The sequence below is a fragment of the Scyliorhinus torazame genome, chromosome 2, assembly GCF_047496885.1.
Source record: "Scyliorhinus torazame isolate Kashiwa2021f chromosome 2, sScyTor2.1, whole genome shotgun sequence".
In the NCBI taxonomy this organism is placed as follows: domain Eukaryota; kingdom Metazoa; phylum Chordata; class Chondrichthyes; order Carcharhiniformes; family Scyliorhinidae; genus Scyliorhinus; species Scyliorhinus torazame.
Genome location: NC_092708.1, coordinates 40,607,569 through 40,627,613, shown reverse-complemented (window position 1 = coordinate 40,627,613; position 20,045 = coordinate 40,607,569). Strand labels below are relative to the sequence as shown.

General features: G+C 43.4%; 1 protein-coding gene across 4 annotated transcripts in view; it reads right to left on the bottom strand.

Annotated features, from left to right (window-relative positions):
- The window catches only part of gli2a (GLI family zinc finger 2a), a 564,217-nt gene extending 544,652 nt beyond the window's left edge, over positions 1-19,565 (bottom strand). For 3 of the 4 annotated variants that reach the window (XM_072470208.1, XM_072470205.1, XM_072470218.1), the window contains exon 1: positions 18,977-19,563. The gene's annotated coding sequence lies outside the window, so the exon portion shown is untranslated. Of the gene's footprint in view, positions 1-18,976 lie in introns of all 4 variants that reach the window. The other variant, XM_072470222.1, reaches the window with a different exon arrangement.
- Positions 19,566-20,045: the final 480 nt, after the last annotated feature.

Below are 20,045 nucleotides of genomic sequence, written 5' to 3'. Positions count from 1 at the left end.
TTACCGGGGTTGTCTCTACTCCCCTTCTTGAACAAGGGGACAACATTTGCTATCCTCCAGTCTTCTGGCACTATTCCTGTAGACAAAGATGACTTAAAGATCAAAGCCAAAGGGTCAGCAATCTCCTCCCTAGCTTCCCAGAGAATCCTAGGATAAATCCCATCCGGCCCAGGGGACTTATCTATTTTCACACTTTCCAGAACTGCTAACACATCCTCCTTATGAACCTCAAGCCCTTCTAGTCTAGTAGCCTGAATCTCAGTATTCTCCTCGACAACATTGTCTTTTCCTGTGTGAATACTGACGAAAAATATTCATTTAGCATCTCTCCTATCTCCTCGGACTCCACGCACAACTTCCCACTACTGTCCTTGACTGGCCCTACTTTTACCCTAGTCATTCTTTTATTCCTGACACATCTATAGAAAGCCTTAGGGTTATCCTTGATCCTACCTGCCAAAGACTTCTCATGTCCCCTCCTGGCTCTTCTTAGCTCTCTCTTTAAGTCCTTCCTAGCTAACTTGTAACTCTCGAGCACCCTAACTGAACCTTCATGTCTCATCTATACATAAGCCTCCTTTTTCCTCTTGATAAGTGTTTCGACTGCTTTAGTAAACCACGGTTCCCTTGCTCGACCACTTCCTCCCTGCCTGACAGGTACATACTTATTAAGGACACGCAGTAGCTGTTCCTTGAACAAGCTCCACATTTCCATCGTGCCCATCCCCTGCAGCTTTCCTCTCCATCCACTGCATCCTAAATCTTGCCTCATCGCATCATAATTGCCTTTCCCCCAGATATACCTCTTGCCCTGCGGTATATACCTATCCCTTTCCATCACTAAAGTAAACGTAATCGAATTGTGGTCACTATCACCAAAGTGCTCACCTTCCTCCAAATCTAACACCTGTCCTGGTTCATTACCCAGTAACAAATCCAATATGGCCTCATCTCTCGTAGGCCTATCTACATACTGTGTCAGGAAACCCTCCTGCACACATTGGACAAAAGCGGACCCATCTAAAGTACTCGAACTATCGCGTCTCCAGTCAATATTTGGAAAGTTATAGTCCCCCATAACAACTACCCTGTTGCTTTCGCTCCTATCCAGAATCATCTTTGCAATCCTTTCCTCTACATCTCTGGAACTTTTTGGAGGCTGATAGAAAACCCCTAACAGGGTTACCTCTCCTTTCCGGTTTCTAACCTCAGCCCATACTACCTCAGTAGACGAGTCCTCATCAAACGTCCTTTCTGCCACCGTAATACTGTCCTTGACTAACAATGCCATGCCTCCCCCTCTTTTACCACCTTCCCTGAGCTTACTGAAGTATCTGAACCCTGGCACCTGCAACAACCATTCCTGTCCCTGCTCTATCCATGTCTCCGAAATGGCCGCAACATCGAAGTCCCAGGTACCAACCCATGCCGCAGGTTCACCCACCTTATTCCAGATGCTCCTGGCATTGAAGAAGACACACTTTAAACCACCTTCCTGCCTGCCGGTACACTCCTGCAACTTTAAAACCTTACTCATGACCTCACTACTCTCAACCTCCTGTTTTCTGGAGCTACAATTCAGGTTCCCAAGCCCCTGCTGAACTAGTTTAAACCCTCCCGAAGAGCATTAGGTGCAGAGGAGGTGCTGCACCTTCTCCAAAGCATCCACATCCTTTTGGTAATATGGCGACCAGAACTGCATGCAGTATTGCAAATGTGGCCAAACCAAAGTCTTACACAACTGTAACATGACCTGCCAACTCTTGTACTCAATAAACCCTTCCGATGAAGGAAAGCATGCCGTATGCCTTCTTGACCACTCTATCGACCTGCGCAGCCACCTTCAGGGTACAATGGACCTGAACACCCAGATCTCTCTGTACATCAATTTTCCTCATGGCTTTTTCATTTACCGTACAGTTCGCTCTTGAATTGGATCTTCCAAAATGCAACACCTCGCATTTGCCCGGATTGAATTCCATCTGCCATTTCTCTGCCCAACTCTCCAATCTATCTAGATTCTGCTGTATTCTCTGACAGCCCCCTTCACTATCTGCTACTCCACCAATCTTAGTGTAATCTGCAAACTTGCTAATCAGACCACCTATACCTTCCTCCAGATCATTTATGTATATCACAAACAACAGTGGTCCCAGCACGGATCCCTATGGAACACCACTGGTCATAGTTCTCCATTTTGAGAAACTCCCTTCCACTACTACTCTCTGTCTCCTGTTGCCCAGCCAGTTCTTTATCCATCTAGCTAGTACACCCTGGTCCCCATGAGACTTCACTTTCTCCATCAGCCTACCATGGGGAACCTTATCAAATGCCTTACTGAAGTCCATGTATATGGCAGCTACAGCCCTTCCCTCATCAATCAACTTTGTCACTTCCTGAAAGTATTCTATTAAGTTGATAAGACATGACCTTCCCTGCACAAAACCATGTTGCCTATCACTGATAAGCCCATGCTCTTCCAAATGGGAATAGATCCTATCCCTCAGTATCTTCTCCAGCAGCTTCGCTACCACTAACGTCAGGCTCACCCGTCTATAATATCCTGGATTATCCCTGCTACCCTTCTTAAACAAGGGGACACCATTAGCAATTCTCCAGTCCTCCGGTACCTCGCCTGTGTTCAAGGATGCTGCAAAGATATCTGTTAAGGCCCCAGCTATTTCCTCTCTCACTTCCCTCAGTAACCTGGGATAGATCCCATCCGGACCTGGGGACTTGTCCACCTTGGTGCCTTTTAGAATACCCAACACATCCTCCCTCCTTATGCGGACTTGACCAAGAGTAATCAAACATCTATTCCTAACCTCAACATCCGTCATGTCCCTCTCCTCAGTGAATAGCGATGCAAAGTACTCCCATACCTTTCAGCTGTAATATCCTCTACAATCTAACTCATTCCAGCTGTAATATCCCCTACAATCCAACACATTCCAGGTGTAATATCCCCTCCAATCCAACACATTTCAGCTGTAATATCCCCGACAATCCAACACATTTCAGCTGTAATATCCCTTACATCCAACATATTTCAGCTGTAATATCTCCTACAGTCCCACACATTTCAGATGAAATATCCCCTTAAATCACACACATTTCATCTGTAATATCCCCTACATGGGCTGGTTTACCACAATGCTAAATCGCTGGCTTTGAAAGCAGACCAAGGCAGGCCAGCAGCACGGTTCAATTCCCATACCAGCCTCCCCGAACAGGTGCTGGAATGTGGCGACTAGGGGCTTTTCACAGTAACTTCATTTGAAGCCTACTAAGCGATTCTCATTCCTTTCATACAATTCACCACATTTCAGCTGTAATCCCCTACAATCCAACACATTTCAGCTGTAATATCCCCTACACTGCAATGCATTTCAGCTGTAATATCCCTGACAATGCAACGCATTTTAGCAGTTATATCCCGTACAAACTAACACATTTCAGCTGTAATATCTCCTTCAATCTAACATATTTCTGCTGTAATACACCCTACCATCCAACACAGTTCAGCTGTAATATTCCCTACAATCCAATAGATTTCACCTGTAATATGCCCTACAATCAAACACATTTCAGCTGTAATAACCCCTACAATCTAACACATTCCAGCTGCAATATCGTCTACAATCTGGGGCTGGTTTAGCACACTGGGCTAAATCGCTGGCTTTGAAAGCAGACCAAGGCAAGCCAGCAGCAGGGTTCATTTCCCGTACCAGCCTCCCCGAACAGGCGCCGGAATGTGGCGACTAGGGGCTTTTCACAGTAACTTCATTTGAAGCCTACTTGTGACAATAAGCGATATTCATTCATTTCATACAATTCAACACATTTCAGCTGTAATATCCCCTACAATCCAACACATTTCAGCTGTAATATCCCCTACAATCCAACACATTTAGCTGTAATATCCCCGACAATGCAACACATTTTAGCAGTTATATCCCGTACAAACTAACACATTTCAGCTGTAATATCTCCTTTAATCTAACATATTTCTGCTGTAATACACCCTACCATCCAACACAGTTCAGCTGTAATACACCCTACAAACCAACACTTTTCAGCTGTAATATTGCCTACAATCCCATGTATTTCACCTGTAATATCCCCAATAAACCAACACAGTTCAGCTGTAATATCCCCTACAATCCAGCATTTCAGCTGCAATATCCCCTACAATTCAACACATTTCCGCTGTATTACCCCCTACAATTCCACACATTTCAGTTGTAATATCCCTTACAATCCAACACATTTCAGCTGTAATATCTCTGGCAATCCAACACATTTCAGCTGAAATAACCCTCCAATCCTATACATTACAACTGTAATATCCCCTCCAATACAACACATTTCAGCTGTAATATTCCCTACAATCCAATAGATTTCACCTGTACTATGCCCTACAATCTAACACATTTCAGCTGTAATAACCCCTACAATCTAACACATTCCAGCTGCAATATCGCCTACAATCTGGGGCTGGTTTAGCACACTGGGCTAAATTGCTGGCTTTGAAAGCAGACCAAGGCAAGCCAGCAGCAAGGTTCATTTCCCGTACCAGCCTCCCCGAACAGGTGCCGGAATGTGGCGACTAGGAGCTTTTCACAGTAACTTCATTTGAAGCCTACTTCTGACAATAAGCGTTTTTCATTTCATTTTCATCTAACACTTTTCAGCTATAATACCCCCTACAATCCATAACATTTCAGCTGTAATACCACCCACAATCCAACACATTTCAGTTGTAATATCCTCTACAACCCAACACATTTGAGCTGTAATATCCCCTACAATTCAACACATTTCAGCTGCAATATCCCCTACAATCCAACACATTTCAGCTGTAATATCCCCGACAATGCAACACATTTTAGCAGTTATATCCCGTACAAACGAACACATTTCAGCTGTAATATCTCCTTCAATCTAACATATTTCTGCTGTAATACACCCTACCATCCAACACAGTTCAGCTGTAATACCCCCTACAATCCAACACTTTTCAGCTGTAATATTGCCTACAATCCCATGTATTTCACCTGTAATACCCCCGATAAACTAACACATTTCAGCTGTAATATCCCCTACAATCCAACACATTTCAGCTGTAATATCCCCTACAATCCAACACATTTCAGCTGTAATATCCCCTACAATCCACCACAGTTCAGCTGTCATATCCCCTACAATCCAACACATTTCAACTGTAATATCCCCTACAATCTGTCACATTTCAGCTGTAATACCCCGTACAATCCAACACATTTCAGCTGTAATATTTCCTACATTCCATCACATTCCAGCTGTTAAAGCCCTACAATCCAACATATCCCCTACAATCTAAAACATTTCAACTGTAATACCCTCTACGATACAACACACTTCAGTAATATTCCCTATAATCTAACATATTTCATGTGTAATATCCCCTACAAACCAATATATTTCAGTTGTAATATCCCCTACAATTCAACACAGTGCAGCTGTAATATCCCCTATAATCCAACACATTTTAGCAGTTATATCCCCTGCAAACTCACACATTTCAACTGTAATACCCCCTAAAATCATTTCAGCTGTAATATCCTGCACAATCTAACATATACCAGTTGTAATATCCCCTACAATCCAACACTATTCAGCTGTAATATCTCCTACAATCTAACTCATTTCAGCTGTAATATCCCCTACAATCCAACACATTTCAGCTGTAATATCCCCTACAATCCAACACATTTCAACTACAATACCCCCTCCAATGCAATATATTTCAGCTGTATTATCCCCTACATTCTAACACATTTCAGCTGTAATATCCCCTACAATTTAACACAGTTCAGCTGTAATCTCTCCTGCAAACCCACACATTTCAGCTGTAATATACCCGACAATCCAACACATTTCAGCTGTAATACACCTCCAATCCGATACATTACAATCTTTTGTTAAATTTTAAATAAATTTAGACTACTCAATTCATTTGTTCCAATTAAGGGGCAATTTTGTGTGGCCAATACACCTACACTGCACATCTTTGGGTTGTGGGGGCGAAGCACAGGCAAAGACGGGGAGAATGTGCAAACTCCACATGGACAGTAACCCAGTGCCAGGATAGGACCTCGGGGCAGTGAGGCAGCAGTGCTAACCACTGATCCCCTACAATCTAATAAATTTCATCTGTAATATTCCCTACAGTCTAACACATTTTAGCTGTAATATCCCCTACAATCTAACACACTTCATCTGTAATATCCCCTTCAATCCCCACATTTAAGATGTAATATTCCCTAAAATCACACACATTTCATCTGCAATATCCCCCACAATTCAACACATTTCAGCTGTAATACCCCATACAGTGCAACATATTTCTGCTGTAAGATCCCCGACATTCTAACACATTTCAGCTGTAATATCCCCTCCAATCTAACACATTTCAGTTGTCATGCATTTTGGAAGGTCTAATGCAGGTAGGGAATATACAGTGAATGATAGAACCCTTAAGAGTATTGAAAGTCAGAGAGATCTAGGAGTACAGGTCCACAGGTCACTGAAAGGAGCAACACAGGTGGAGAAGTTGGTCAAGAAGGCATACGGCATGCTTGCCTTCATTGACCGGGGCATTGAGTATAAGAATTGGCAAGTCATGTTGCAGCTGTATAGAACCTTAATTAGGCCACACTTGGAGTATAGTGTTCAATTCTGGTCGCCACACTACCAGAAGGATGTGGAGGCTTTAGAGAGGGTGCAGAAGAGATTTACCAGACTGTTGCCTGGTATGGAGGGCATTAGCTATGAGGAGCGGTTGAATAAACTCGGTTTGTTCTCACTGGAACGAAGGAGGTTGAGGGGCGACCTGATAGAGGTCTACAAAATTATGAGGGGCATAGACAGAGTGGATAGTCAGAGGCTTTTCCCCGGGGTAGAGGGGTCAATTACTAGGGGGCATAGGTTTAAGGTGAGAGGGGCAAGGTTTAGAGTAGATGTACGAGGCAAGTCTTTTACACAGAGGGTAGTGGGTGCCTGGAACCCGCTGGAGGAGGTGGTGGAAGCAGGGACGATAGTGACATTTAAGGGGCATCTTGACAAATACATGAATAGGATGGGAATAGAGGGATACGGACCCAGGAAGTGTAGAAGATTGTAGTTTAGTCGGGCAGCATGGTCGGCACGGGCTTGGAGGGCCGAAGGGCCTGTTCCTGTGCTGTACATTTCTTTGTTCTTTGTTCTATCCCCTACAATCTAACATATTTCCTGTGTAATATCCCATACAATCCATCACATTTCAGCTGTAATATCCCCTACAATCCCACACATTTCAGCTGTAATATCCCCTACAATCCCATACATTTCCCCTGTAATATCCCCTAGAATACAACACATTTCAGCTGTAATATCCCCTACAATCCATAACATTTCAGATGTAATACCCCTGACAATCCAACACATTTCAGCTGTAATATCCCCTAAAATGCAACACATTTTAGCAGTTATATCCCCTACAAACTGACACATTTCAGCTGCAATATCTCTTTCAATCTAACATATTTCTGCTGTAATACCCCTACAATCCAACACAGTTCAGCTGTAATACCCCCTACAATCCAACACTTTTCAGCTGTAATATCGCCTACAATCGCATGCATTTCAGCTGTAATAATCCCTACAATCCAACACATTTCACCTTTAATATCCCCTACAGTCCAACACATTTCAGCTGTAATATTCCCTACAATCCAACAGATTTCACCTGTAATACCCCCTACAATACAACACACTTCAGCTGTAATATCGGCTTCAATCTAACACATTTCAGCACTAATACCCCCTACAATCCCACACATTTCAGCTGCAACACCCAATGGAATCCAACACATTTGAGCTGTATTATTCCCTGCAATCTTTTGTTAAATTTTAAATAAATTTAGAGTACTCAGTTCATTTTTTCCAATTAAGGGGCAATTTAGTGTGGCCAATTCACCTACCCTGCACATCTTTGGGCTGTGGGGGCGAAGCACACGCAAAGACAGGGGAATGTGTAAACTCCACATGGACAGTGACCCAGTGCCGGGATAGAACCTGGACCTCGGCGCAGTGAGGCAGCAGTGCTAACCACTGATCCCCTATAATCTAATACATTTCAGCTGTAATATCCCCTACAATCCAACACATTTCAGCTGTAATATCCCCTACAATCGAACACATTTCAGGCGTAATATCCCCTACAATCCAACACATTTTAGCAGTTATATCCCCTACAATCCAACACATTTCATCTGTAATACTCTACAATACCAGATATTTCAGCTGTAATATCCCTACAATCCAATGCATTTCAACTGTAATATCTCCTACAATGTAACACATTTCAGCTGTAATATCCTACAATCTAAAACATTTCAGCTGTAATATCCCTTACAATCCAACACATTTCAGCTGAAATGTCCCCTACAATCTAACACATTCAGCTGTAATACCCCCTACAATCCAACACATTTCATCTGTAATATCCCCTACAATCTAAAACATTTCAGCTGTAATACCTCTACAGTCCCACAGGTTTCAGCAGTAATACCCCCTACAATCCAACACATTTCAGCAGTAATACCCCCTACAATCCAACACATTTCAGCTGTAATACCCCCTACAATTGCACAGGTTTCTGTCTGCCATGATCTGACAGGTTGCCTGCACCCACCTACCATGCAAAGGAATAAGGAATGGTGATTGATCAAAGAACAGTACTGTGTCAGATTCAGGATACAAGAGTCACTGAGACTAATCTCGCCCCCTCCGCCTCCCACCTCAAGCAGAATAATACAACTTTTTAGCTATCTTAAATCCACCACAGATGTGCAAATACAAAGCAATTTCAAGCACTGAAAGATCAGAAGGTTTTTGGAAAATCAAGATTATCCTTGGAAAAATCCTGCCCTTGTTTTTTAAAGGACCAGAAGTAGCCAAGAAATTCCCAATCCTTCGACTTCCAAGGAAACATCGGGTAACAGGGAGCTGGGCTCGGGAAGACCACTCTGTGAAAGAGGTCCAGAGAAAACTCAGGGGTAAGTCCACCAAGATCCCACAACCAAGATCCAGGGCTTGAGCACTCAAGCACAACCTATTTACCTGTACCGAATCAAAATTGTACAAGAATTCCTTCTGGCGCAGCTAAGGAGAAATCTAAGGGCAAGAGTTGAAGGAATTCACACTGTAACAGGTCTACGAGTTTGTCAACTATTTCCTACTTGGCCAAAGGTGTATCTCGGCTTGATTCTCCATCCTGGTTAAAAACTTTGTAACTATTCATAGACCATAGATATTAGAATTTGCAGTGCAGAAGGAGGCCAATCAGCCCATCAAGTCTGCACCGGCCCTTGGAAGGAGCACACTACGGAAGCCTACACCTCCACTCTATCCCAGTAACCCCACCTAACCTTTTTGGACACTAAGGGAAATTTAGCTTGGCCAATCCACCTAACCTGCACATCTTTGGACTGTGGGAGGAAACCGGAGCACCCGGAGGAAACCCACGCAGACACGGGGAGAACGTGCAGAATCGAACCTGGGACCCTGGAGCTGTGAAACAATAGTGCTAACCACTGTGCTACCCTGCCGCCTCAACATCAGATTATGTTTCAAGAAAGACTGAATTCGCATTTAAGTAGCAACGTTGACAACCGCTGGACATCCCCAAAGTGCTTTTCAGCTGATTAAGTACGTTTGAGGTCGCTGTTGCCCTGTGGGAACCACGGCAGTCAATTTGCATGCAGCAAATTTCCCGGCTACAGGAATGTAATAATCCTAAAAAAATAATCTGTTGTGTGGTGTTGGTTGAAGGATAAATATTGGCCACGGCACCAGGAGGAGCTTCCCTTTTATTATACAATATCCTTACTCTCTCCCGTAACCACATTTCACTAATTGGCTGCTCACACCACTACAATCGTCTTACCACACACAAATCTTCCAGCATTTATCCCTCCACCAATATCAGTCTGAAAACGGAACCCTGGCAGAATATTTGAGCTTCCTAGCCCAGGAGAGATCAAGGAAACCATGCTGTTACTTTGGATGAATCAGCATAGCTCATCAAGGGCAGCACAGTAGCACAGTGGTTCACAGCTCCGGGGTCCCAGGTTCGATTCCCGGCTTGGGTCACTGTCTGTGCTGAGTCTGCATGCTCTCCCCGTGTTCTCGTGGGTTTCCTCCGGGTGCTCCGGTTTCTTCGCACAGTCCAAGGATGTGAAGCTTAGGTAGATTGGGCATAATAAATTGCCCTTAGTGTCCAAAAAAAAAAAGGTTTGGTGGGGTTACTGGGTTGCGAGGATAGGGTGGAGGTGTGGGCTTAAGCCGTGTGCTTTTTCCAAGGGCTGCTGCAGACCCGATGGGCCGAATGGCCTCCTTCTGCACTGTGGATTCTATGATAACTGGGGAATGCAGGGACTTGTATGGCTCAGGCCCGCTATAGGCACCGGTTATCCAGTATTGGACAAGAGAACCCTGCCTGACAGAAAGTTTTAAATAAAAAGGAGTTGCAGTAAGTGAAGTGTATTTTAAATTCTTCAATTTATTTAAATAAATACTCCAAGCTCCCTGTTCTTTCATTTTGACTGGTGCGTCCTTTACTTCCTTGCAGGAAATCATTGCCATTCATGGTTGCCAGCAACCATTTAAGTTAAATCAATTCAAGTTAGCATAAGTGTACTTCAGCATCCGAACAGCTCTCCACAGCAGGGACTGAAAGACCTGCCAGACTTTATAGCATTGTCCTGCGCACAAAGAGCTGTGTTGATGGACCTGTGTGGAGGGTTATCTGGATTCTTAAAACTGATGCTCTTTCATGTAGTACTTGTCGAGAGAACTGTCAATAATAAGGACACATAGCGGCTGTTTGTAAGCATATCACAAACAATAGTGCGGTAAAGCCACACTGGATCACATGATTTTGGTTGCCTGCTGTGCAGTAAATTTTTGTCCTGCAATTTTACTGAAAGCAAGACAGACAGCACAAATGCTCACATGAAGTAAAAGCAGCACCGTAATGGAATTGTGTCCCCGGAACTTCTGAATAAAAAGAAAAGAACTTGCATTTATATAGCGCCTTCCACAACCTCAAGATGCCCAAAGCTCTTTACAACCAACACAGCTTCTCGGACGATTGAATTGACTACGATCACATTGGGATGCTGGGACACAGATTCACACACATTCGAGCAAGATACTGGAAGCTTATTTGTGAAGATTCCCTCTCTTATTTCTAGCGAAAGTGCCAAAACATTCCTTTACGATGTCCTTACACGCAGTCATGAGAGGAATTCCAAACACATTCGGAATTCTGGCTCTCAGCCAGGAAGGTTCACTCCCGACCATTCAGACACACCTCTTAGTATCCAGTTCAACAGTGACATGGGCAAGGGGACCAGGGTAGGCTACATTTCGGCTTGTCCGCTCGGCTGGACAGCAGGCTGGAGGAGGAGGAGGGGGTGGGAGGAGGAGGGGAAAGAACCCTAATTTAGCAAGACAATGGCTTTACTTTAATTATACACAACTGGAATTGAAAGGCACACTCGTCAGATTACACACTCTCAAAGCACCCAAGCTTAATTCGAAATAAGAGTTTGCCTGCTCCAATGATATGAAGCAGAGGACAGATTCGAGGGAAGCATTTTCGTGAAGAAGTGAACACATCTCTCACGGACTCGTTTTCACAAAGATTGGGAAAAGCGACACATCACACTTTCGGATTCCCCTCTGCCTCCCAAGAATGCAGACGGCCTAAACTCGGCGATAGTTTAACTTAATAGCGGTTTAGCCCAATATGCTGAGAATGATTTGGGCACCATTGTACGAAGGAGACCGAGATTAAATTTCTGCGGTTTTGTCCCATTTAAACTTTCAGACGCAAAACAACAGGTTTCCACAGGAGTGAAGAAAAAGAATATCTGATCAATAATCCCTGACAAAAGTGAATGTGTGAGAAAAGCAACATAATGGTGTTCCTGAAGATGAAAGTGACATCCTGATCGTGGATTTCAGAGGCAGATGACCACAGCTTTAGACTGCAGAGAAACCTGAATAGGCCATCATTTCTTTGCAATCTTTTCATTCCCTCTGGCCCTACTGCTGGAACTCTTCATTGAACACAATAGCAACTGCACTAAATCTTTCTTCTTATGCAAATCACAGCGATCAGGCCCTCATGCTGAACAACGTTCGATGAAGCTACAGTCACACAAACCACTGGTCGCTTCTCAACAAAATCAAAAAAAATTGCGGCATTAAAAATTAAAGTTGCCCCCTTGCCTTCTATCTCCTACTTCATTTTACTCAGCAGACCAGTCAGCGACCTCCCAACACAACCAGATGCAAACCAACCCCCTCCTCACAACGCGCACACAAAGTTTAATGAACATTTTCAGTGTATGTTAACAGATTCCTCCTCACGTACATAATAGAATAATTAGTTTAATTATTTGGGAAGTGAACTGTGAGAATGACATTATCCGGTGTTGCAAATGTGAATGTATTTTTTGAGAAACTATCTTTTGTCACACAAATGCTCCCAGGATGCCTATCAAGTAACATAAATCATACAACTTCCCAACAACAACTTGCATTTTTATCGCACCTTTCTCTTCATCAACATCTCAAGCAGCTTCCCACAGGGGACAGCAGATGTAGGATAAAAGTTAGGACAGGGAATCACAGACATGGCTAAATAAAGAGAAGTCTTGAGAAGGTTTTTTAACAGCAGGATGTGATGTAGCAAGGGAGGGGGTACTGGGGAAAAGCGGAGGCACGGGTTTGTGAGAGTAGAGCGAAGACAGCCTGAGACTCTGACAGTGATGGAGGAGTGGGGGGGGGGGGGATGGGATTTCTCAGGTGGCTAATTGGAGGATTGGTGGCCTCCACTTTAAGGCTGAAGGAGATAACAAAGGTCGAGCCATGGGGGGTGGGGTTGGAATGTGGCATCAAGGTCTGGAATTTGGACTTCTCTATGTTGTTGGGGGTGGGTGGGGCGAGTGAAAATAAATCTGTTCCAACCATTAAAGACATAAGGATTGGGTTAGTGGGACTGCCCATAAGACATGTTGTAGAGATAGCAGTGCTTTGGACAATTTCAAGTTTGGGTAAAATGGAAGCTGGCAATCAGGGATTTGGAGAAATCAGGGGTGGGATTCTGCCAGCCGTGTTTTCCGGCACCCCCGCCAGCAATGGGATTCTCCTTACCAGCAGTTGGCCAATGGGGTTTCCCATTGTGGGCACCTCGGAGGGTCCCACCGATGGAGAATTCCGCTGCACATCTTTGAGATGGGAAAAGCAAGATTTGGCTTTCAATGTTGGCAGAAGTGACCAGCGCTGCAAAGGTGGAAGAAAGCAATCTGGATAAATTGAAGGATGTGGGGTTTTGAAACTTACTGAACAGCTGAGGAAAGTTATAAGGAAGGATATTTTGGTAAGAGCTAAATATAATGGTTTTCCCCAAAGTTCAATTGAAAAGGATTTTGTCCAACCCGTAAGGCAGGTAGTCTCAGAAATATACGATGGCTGTGGAGTCAAGAATGAGGCTTCAATCTAGGGGGTCAAGAAGATACATCTAGAAATTCACCCCAAACCCATTGGTAATATCACAGGGGGAAACACATTAACTCAGGTCAGGAGGGGCCAGGTCTCGAGATACTCTGATGGTCACCTCATTGGAATGACTAAAGCCACTGCTGGGAATGTGGTGGCGTAGTTGATTTGTCCTGCTTTTTGTGTGAGGACATACCTGGAAAATTTTCCACATTGCCGCGTAGATGCCAGTGTTGCGGCTGTAATGGAACAGCTTGGCTGAGGGCCATAGCAAGATCTGGGGTGCAAGTCTTCAGTGCTATTGCTGGTATGACTTAGGATCATAGAATCCCTACAGTGCAGAATGAGGCCATTCAGCCCCTTCGGGTTTGCATCAAACCTCTGAAAGAGCACCCTACATAGACCCATCCCATCCCTATAACCCCACCCAACCTGTACATCCCAGGACACTAAGGGAAAATTTAGCATGGGCAATCCACCTAAACTGCCCATCTTTGGACTGTGGGAGGAAACTGGAGCACCTGGAAGAAAGCCACCCACACACGGGGAGAATGTGCAGACTCCACAAAGACAGTCACCCAAGTCCAGAATTGAACCCGGGTCCCTGGGATTGTGAGGCAGCAGTGCTAACCATTGTGCCACCGTGCCATCCCCAATATATATTGGAAATATATCGCCGTTCCTTCACTGTCACTGGGCCAAAATCCTTGAACTTCCTCCCTAATAGCACTGTGGGTGTACCTACGTCGCAGAGACTGCAATAGTTCAAGAAGGCAGTTCACGTTGACCTTCTCCATGGCAATTAGAAATGAGCAATAAATGTTGGCCAACCATCGATGCCCACATCCCATAAATGAATTATTAAAATCTCTTGAGTCGGGCAATCTTGAGGTTTGCAAAGAATGAAAAGGGTCAGCTTTGGAAGAGGTGAGCAACAAGTTGGGTATTGGCTGGTCTAATGGTATTAAAAGGACATCCCACCATCCCTTATCAAAACAATGATGTTAACATGATGATGCCAGCAATATCTGACACCATCCACAAACTGTCTACTTATACACTCAATAATTCCATTAATTTAGTTGGTGCGCTCTCTCTTAATAGGGAATATATTTTGTCTATGATCTTTTCCATGTAAAAATAATGAATTGAAAATTAATCAGATTATTCCACATATGAAAATTAAGAGAAAGCTTACTGAGCAATGAATACAAACGCTTTGCACTATTTATAATCAAAGATAAAAGTTCAAAATGCTTGATTATGTTCAGCGCAATGTAAGAGCAGGTAGTATAGGGTTCAATCTTTAGCTTTAAAAATAATTGGGTCATTATTGAACAATTTCTAAAACCCAAAAGAAGTGATCACATCAAAAACATTCCAGATTGACTATTTTGTTCAGTTTTCAATGTTTTGAGGCTGTTGTCATATAAACACATAATGACTGTGATGAAAATATTCCGAAGCTAGTGTTAAGGGGCATTATTATTTGCTAAATTATCCTTCAAGTTACCTTGGCAGGATGGCAAATGGTTGTGTGCACAGATTAGTCATTTAAAGTGCCAGTCACTAAATCACTAGCGCTAGTTTCAGTCACTTCACTGGTGCCAGTATCAGTCACCCCATAACCTGTGTTAGTGCCCGTGCATCTGTCCACCACAACAAACATAAGCCGAATCGAAAAACCTAGAAAGCAAAAGAAGCGCGAAAGGTTTGACCGTGTTAGCAGGTTCAAAGCCTGCCACTGCAATTTACACGGCAAATTTTACACACAGATCGTACAGAAGGCTGCTTCTGAAACGGAAATCCACGAAAGACTCTCAACATAGTGACAAGACACAAACTGCAGTGAAAAGATGAAGCAGTCAGTGCTTTTTCTAAAATACTATTTGCACCAACGCACGAAGATTGCAGCTACACTGCACATTCGGTACTGTACCATTTCTGTGTTGTCACATGCACCGATGGTTTACTTTCACCTTGAAAATAGCACTGCACGACAATTTGTAAGAGCTATTTTTGCATCTCCAGCATGAAGCGTCAACGCTGGAATAATTGCAACGAATGATCGACCAGTAGAATGCCAACCCAGCGGGCATGGCATAAGTCTGCACTGATGTCATCTGTAGATGCAGATGTGCAGTGCTTTGTATGTGTGGGGACCCTTGGTGTGTCATCATCAGCTCCCCATCTAACTCTGCACTGTGTGCTCATATCCCTCCCTAAATTGGTAGCAATTCTGAGTGTCGCATGACATTATGCTGCTTAAAGTGACATTCAATGCGGGACACACTGTCCTACCTTATCAGTGCATCATTCATTAACTTTACATTGCTATGAAATAAATACAAGGGTACCTGTGTATACCTAATACAGGTAAACAAGCATGCTAGTGAGCAAGCTCAGCCCAACCTCGGCAACAGCCGCCTCTAGCTTGCTGGTGGCAAATCATCCAAAGTAACTGCAAGAAGGGGCTTTTCACAGTAACTTCATTGAAGCCGACTTGTGACAATAAGCGATTATTATTATGTGTTCACACTTAAACTACAGAACTCTACTGCAGATCCAGCAAGAGAGGTAAAGGATGATTATTTCTGGGGGACTTGCCGAGATCTACATATCATAGAATCATAGAATTCCTACAGTGCAGAAGAAAGCCATTTGGCCCATCGAGTCTGCACCGACACTTCAAAAGACCACCTTACTTAGGCCCAATCCCCCATCTTATCCCTGTAACCCCACCCAACCTTTGGAAACTTAGGGGCAATTTAGCATGACCAAACCCATCCAACCTGCATATCTTTGGATTGTAGGAGGAAACCGGAGCACCCGGAGGAAACCCACGCAGACATGGGGAGAATGTGCAGGCTCCATACATAATAATAATAATCTTTATTGTCACAAGTAGGCTTACATCTGCAATGAAGTTCCTGTGAAAAGCCCCTAGTCGCCTCATTCCGGCGCCTGTTTGGATACACGGAAGGAGAATTCAGAATGTCCAAATTACCTAATAAGCATGTCTTTTGGGACTTCTGGAAGAAAACCGGAGCACCTGGAGGAAACCCACGTAGACACGGGGAGAACGTGCAGACTCTGCACAGACAGTGATCCAAGCTGGGAATCGAACCTGTGACCCTGGCGCTGTGAGGCAGCAGTGCTAACCACTGTGCCAGCCCTATGAGTTGTTGAAAAAAAATGCTTGCGCTCAAATGGGCCTGCAAGACAATTAAAATAGTGTTCTCACATGTCAAAACTACCATTGTTTAAAATGCTTCTGTGACACTAAGAAACATCAGTCACACAAACTGTTTCAGACACACCATAAACTGTTTTTAAAAAGCACACCACAAATTGTAAACAGGAATAAACATTGGTACCAAAGGTCATTTTCAAAACACATGCCTCAGCACCACTGTAAGCATTAAACTGCCATCTAATTAACAATTTCCAATAAACTGATATTTTTAAACAAAACACAGTAAACAATCTGTCTGGATTTATATGTTTCATATTATCCAACCATATAACATTTCGATTTCCAAATTGACTTAACACCATAAAAGAAACTGTCTCAAAATGCAACTGCAGTCCAGAGAAATGTAGTTGTGTATAATATTTAATTTTATTTCACTGTCTGCTGCAGAATGGGTGCTCACGTACAAAAGAAATCTCAGAAAATAAATGTTGTTATCCAAATCTTTTAATTGTTGTTTCATCCTTGAAAGAGCAATGCAGTCAGGAATGTATGGCTTGAAAGCCAGAATGTCCACCACATGCACACACACACACCAAAAAAAACATGTATCAGAGAGCAAAGATGGTATAAAACAGTGCAAATCGATGCCAATGAGAAATGCAAGTTGGATCATTTAAAAGATTATGTCCCCAGATTCAAACTACTTCCTGGGAAGAAAAATGCATTCGTACAAATAAGCCAATAGGTTTTCTCTGCTCTCAATGTCTTTTAAAAGCAAGAGCTGGGGATGAATTCTGTGTTTGTACAATTAAAGTGATTCCATAATTGATGTGATAGCAGGTCCCAAAGGACCACAAAGAATTTTAGCAATGCCCTGTGTGTATTTCAGACAACACTTGAAGGACTGTGTCAGTTACCACTCTACCACTTGTATACATTTATCTACATAGGTCGACACACATTTATGTTAAATTACAATGATTGTTTTGAGAGTCCTCACTTCACTTGTGCAAAAGTAACATCTCACTGATGCCCTCACATCATCATTTTGCTACACCCTCGGGGGCCCTGTCCCTTTAAGAGCCACTCCGGCCTCAGTGCAGCAAAGTTGATCATACTTGGGCTGAACTTAAGCGAAGAAAAGGGACCAGATTTTACTGCCAGGATGAAGGAGGAACAATAAAATCCAAGCCCAACAACACGCCCGGATCGCTCAATGTAAAACGAAAATGTGTAATTAGGATAGATTTGCGCTTCTGAGCTGTGAATGATGCCAAGACACTGGATTAATTCCGGTGTAAACGCGGGGGGGGGGGGGGGGGGGATGGAAATGCAGAATTAAAATAATCTCATTCATAGAGCAGAATAATTCCGAAGAGCTTCATAGAGAGAGAGAAAAAAATTCGTTTCTGGCCGGGGTGTATCACTAGTTAGTTCCAGGGATGGGATTGAGGGGAGTGAGAGAAGGAGCGTTAATGGTCTCTGAAACAGTGCAAAATTCCGCAGGAACCCTTAAAAAAGGGGGCAGAAATATGACACGTTATCAAGGGGCTGAGATACAACGGTAGTCATTAAATCCCGTGCAAAAACACTCATTATTCGCCGGCAAGAACTCTGCATGGACTCCGGCCGACAATGACAGCAAAAAAAGTTGCTAAACTGGCATGTACCCACATCTATTTCAGCCTCCGGGGGGGGGGGGGGGGGGCGAGAGACTGAGACATAAACTTCCCCCGACTCCCTTTAATTCCTTGATGAGACTGGTGCCCGACACTCAACTAAATACTCCCCACCCCCCCAAAAAAAGTGAGATCAGGTTGCAAAGGGAAGCAAAAAAATAAAAACACATTTTTGGAATTCCGTACAAGGTAAAGTGGGACAAAAGAAGGCAGGAGTTGGGGGAAAGGGACAATATAGAGGACAGCAACGAGAAGAGATGGGTTTTGCAGCAAAACCGTTTGAAAACTTGGTGAGGCTGTTAGATCACAGCTTGTTGTGAATCACAATTCTTCTCGCCCTCCCTCCCCCCCCAATCCCAACCAAACAAACAACAATAAATAAAGTTTGGAAGAGTGTAAAAGTTAAACAACACCAAGTCTAAGTCTAACAGTGACACAGTAAACACAGGCAGGTACCACTCGTATTCTTAAACTTGAGTAGGAGGTGGGGGAAATATAAAACGTTTACCTGTTTGCATTGAAGATTTTGGTATTTGGGAGGGATTATCTGATCCGTGTGCTTGGCTGAAAAGGCTTCAAACTGGAAGAAATAACTATGTCAAAACAAAAAAAACTTAAAAGTTTTAAAGGTTTTTTTTTGCAACACGCCCTCTCTCTCCTCTCCCCCCCCCCCCCCAAATAAACTTAGGGGGAACCGTTATCATCAAAGGGCATTTCTACAATCAAAAATAAAAATCCACACGTTTTAAGAGAAAAAGTAAATCTCCCAATCTGCAGTACAGCGAAGAAATCCCGGAGCCAAGTCTCTCTCTCTCTGTGAGTGTGTGTACTTTTTTTTAAAGGAATGGATTCAATCGCAGAGTTTTGACGAGTTGGGGCCACTGCTGGCGTGTCTGTGCCGTGATTCTTCAGACAAGATACACGCGCAAGGGAGAAAAAAAAACTTTCCCCCCTCTCTCGGCTCAGTACGCAGAGACAGGGAGGGGAGGGGATAATGAACCAAACTTTTTTTCCCTCTCTCTCTCTCTCCCTCTCCCTTCCTCCCCCTTCTTCACCAATTCGCAGCTTTGAGCTCCACAGCAGAAAAGGCAGTCACTGAATTACTTCTGTCTGTGCTCTCCCCCCCCTCTCTCTCTCATCTGATTCTCTCTCCCATTGCTTCTCCTCTGGCGAGTCTCAATCATTTCTTACTTGGTTGCCAAAAACATACCGTACTTTCAAGAAACCAGGGAATCGATTTGGCACATTTCCTCTCTCAAACTACTTGCTCGTAAAACAATTCTTCTCTCCCTCTTCCCAAAACTGCGCCCTCATACAACAAACTTTCATTTATTTAAAAAAACTTTGCCTTTCCTGAAAACTATTTTTAAAATATTTTGTAGGAATGCTGATCAAAATAAGTCTTCCATAAACTTGTCTTGCATTTTGTAATTTGATGTATTTGTCTTTAAAAAAAATATTGTTTCGATACATTTCGTGCTATTTCATAGGAATGTGTATTCTTGTGCTCAAGTGGTGAATTAAAACAAATCATCACAATTATCTTACCTCAAGTGGGTTTTTTGTTTTCAAATTGG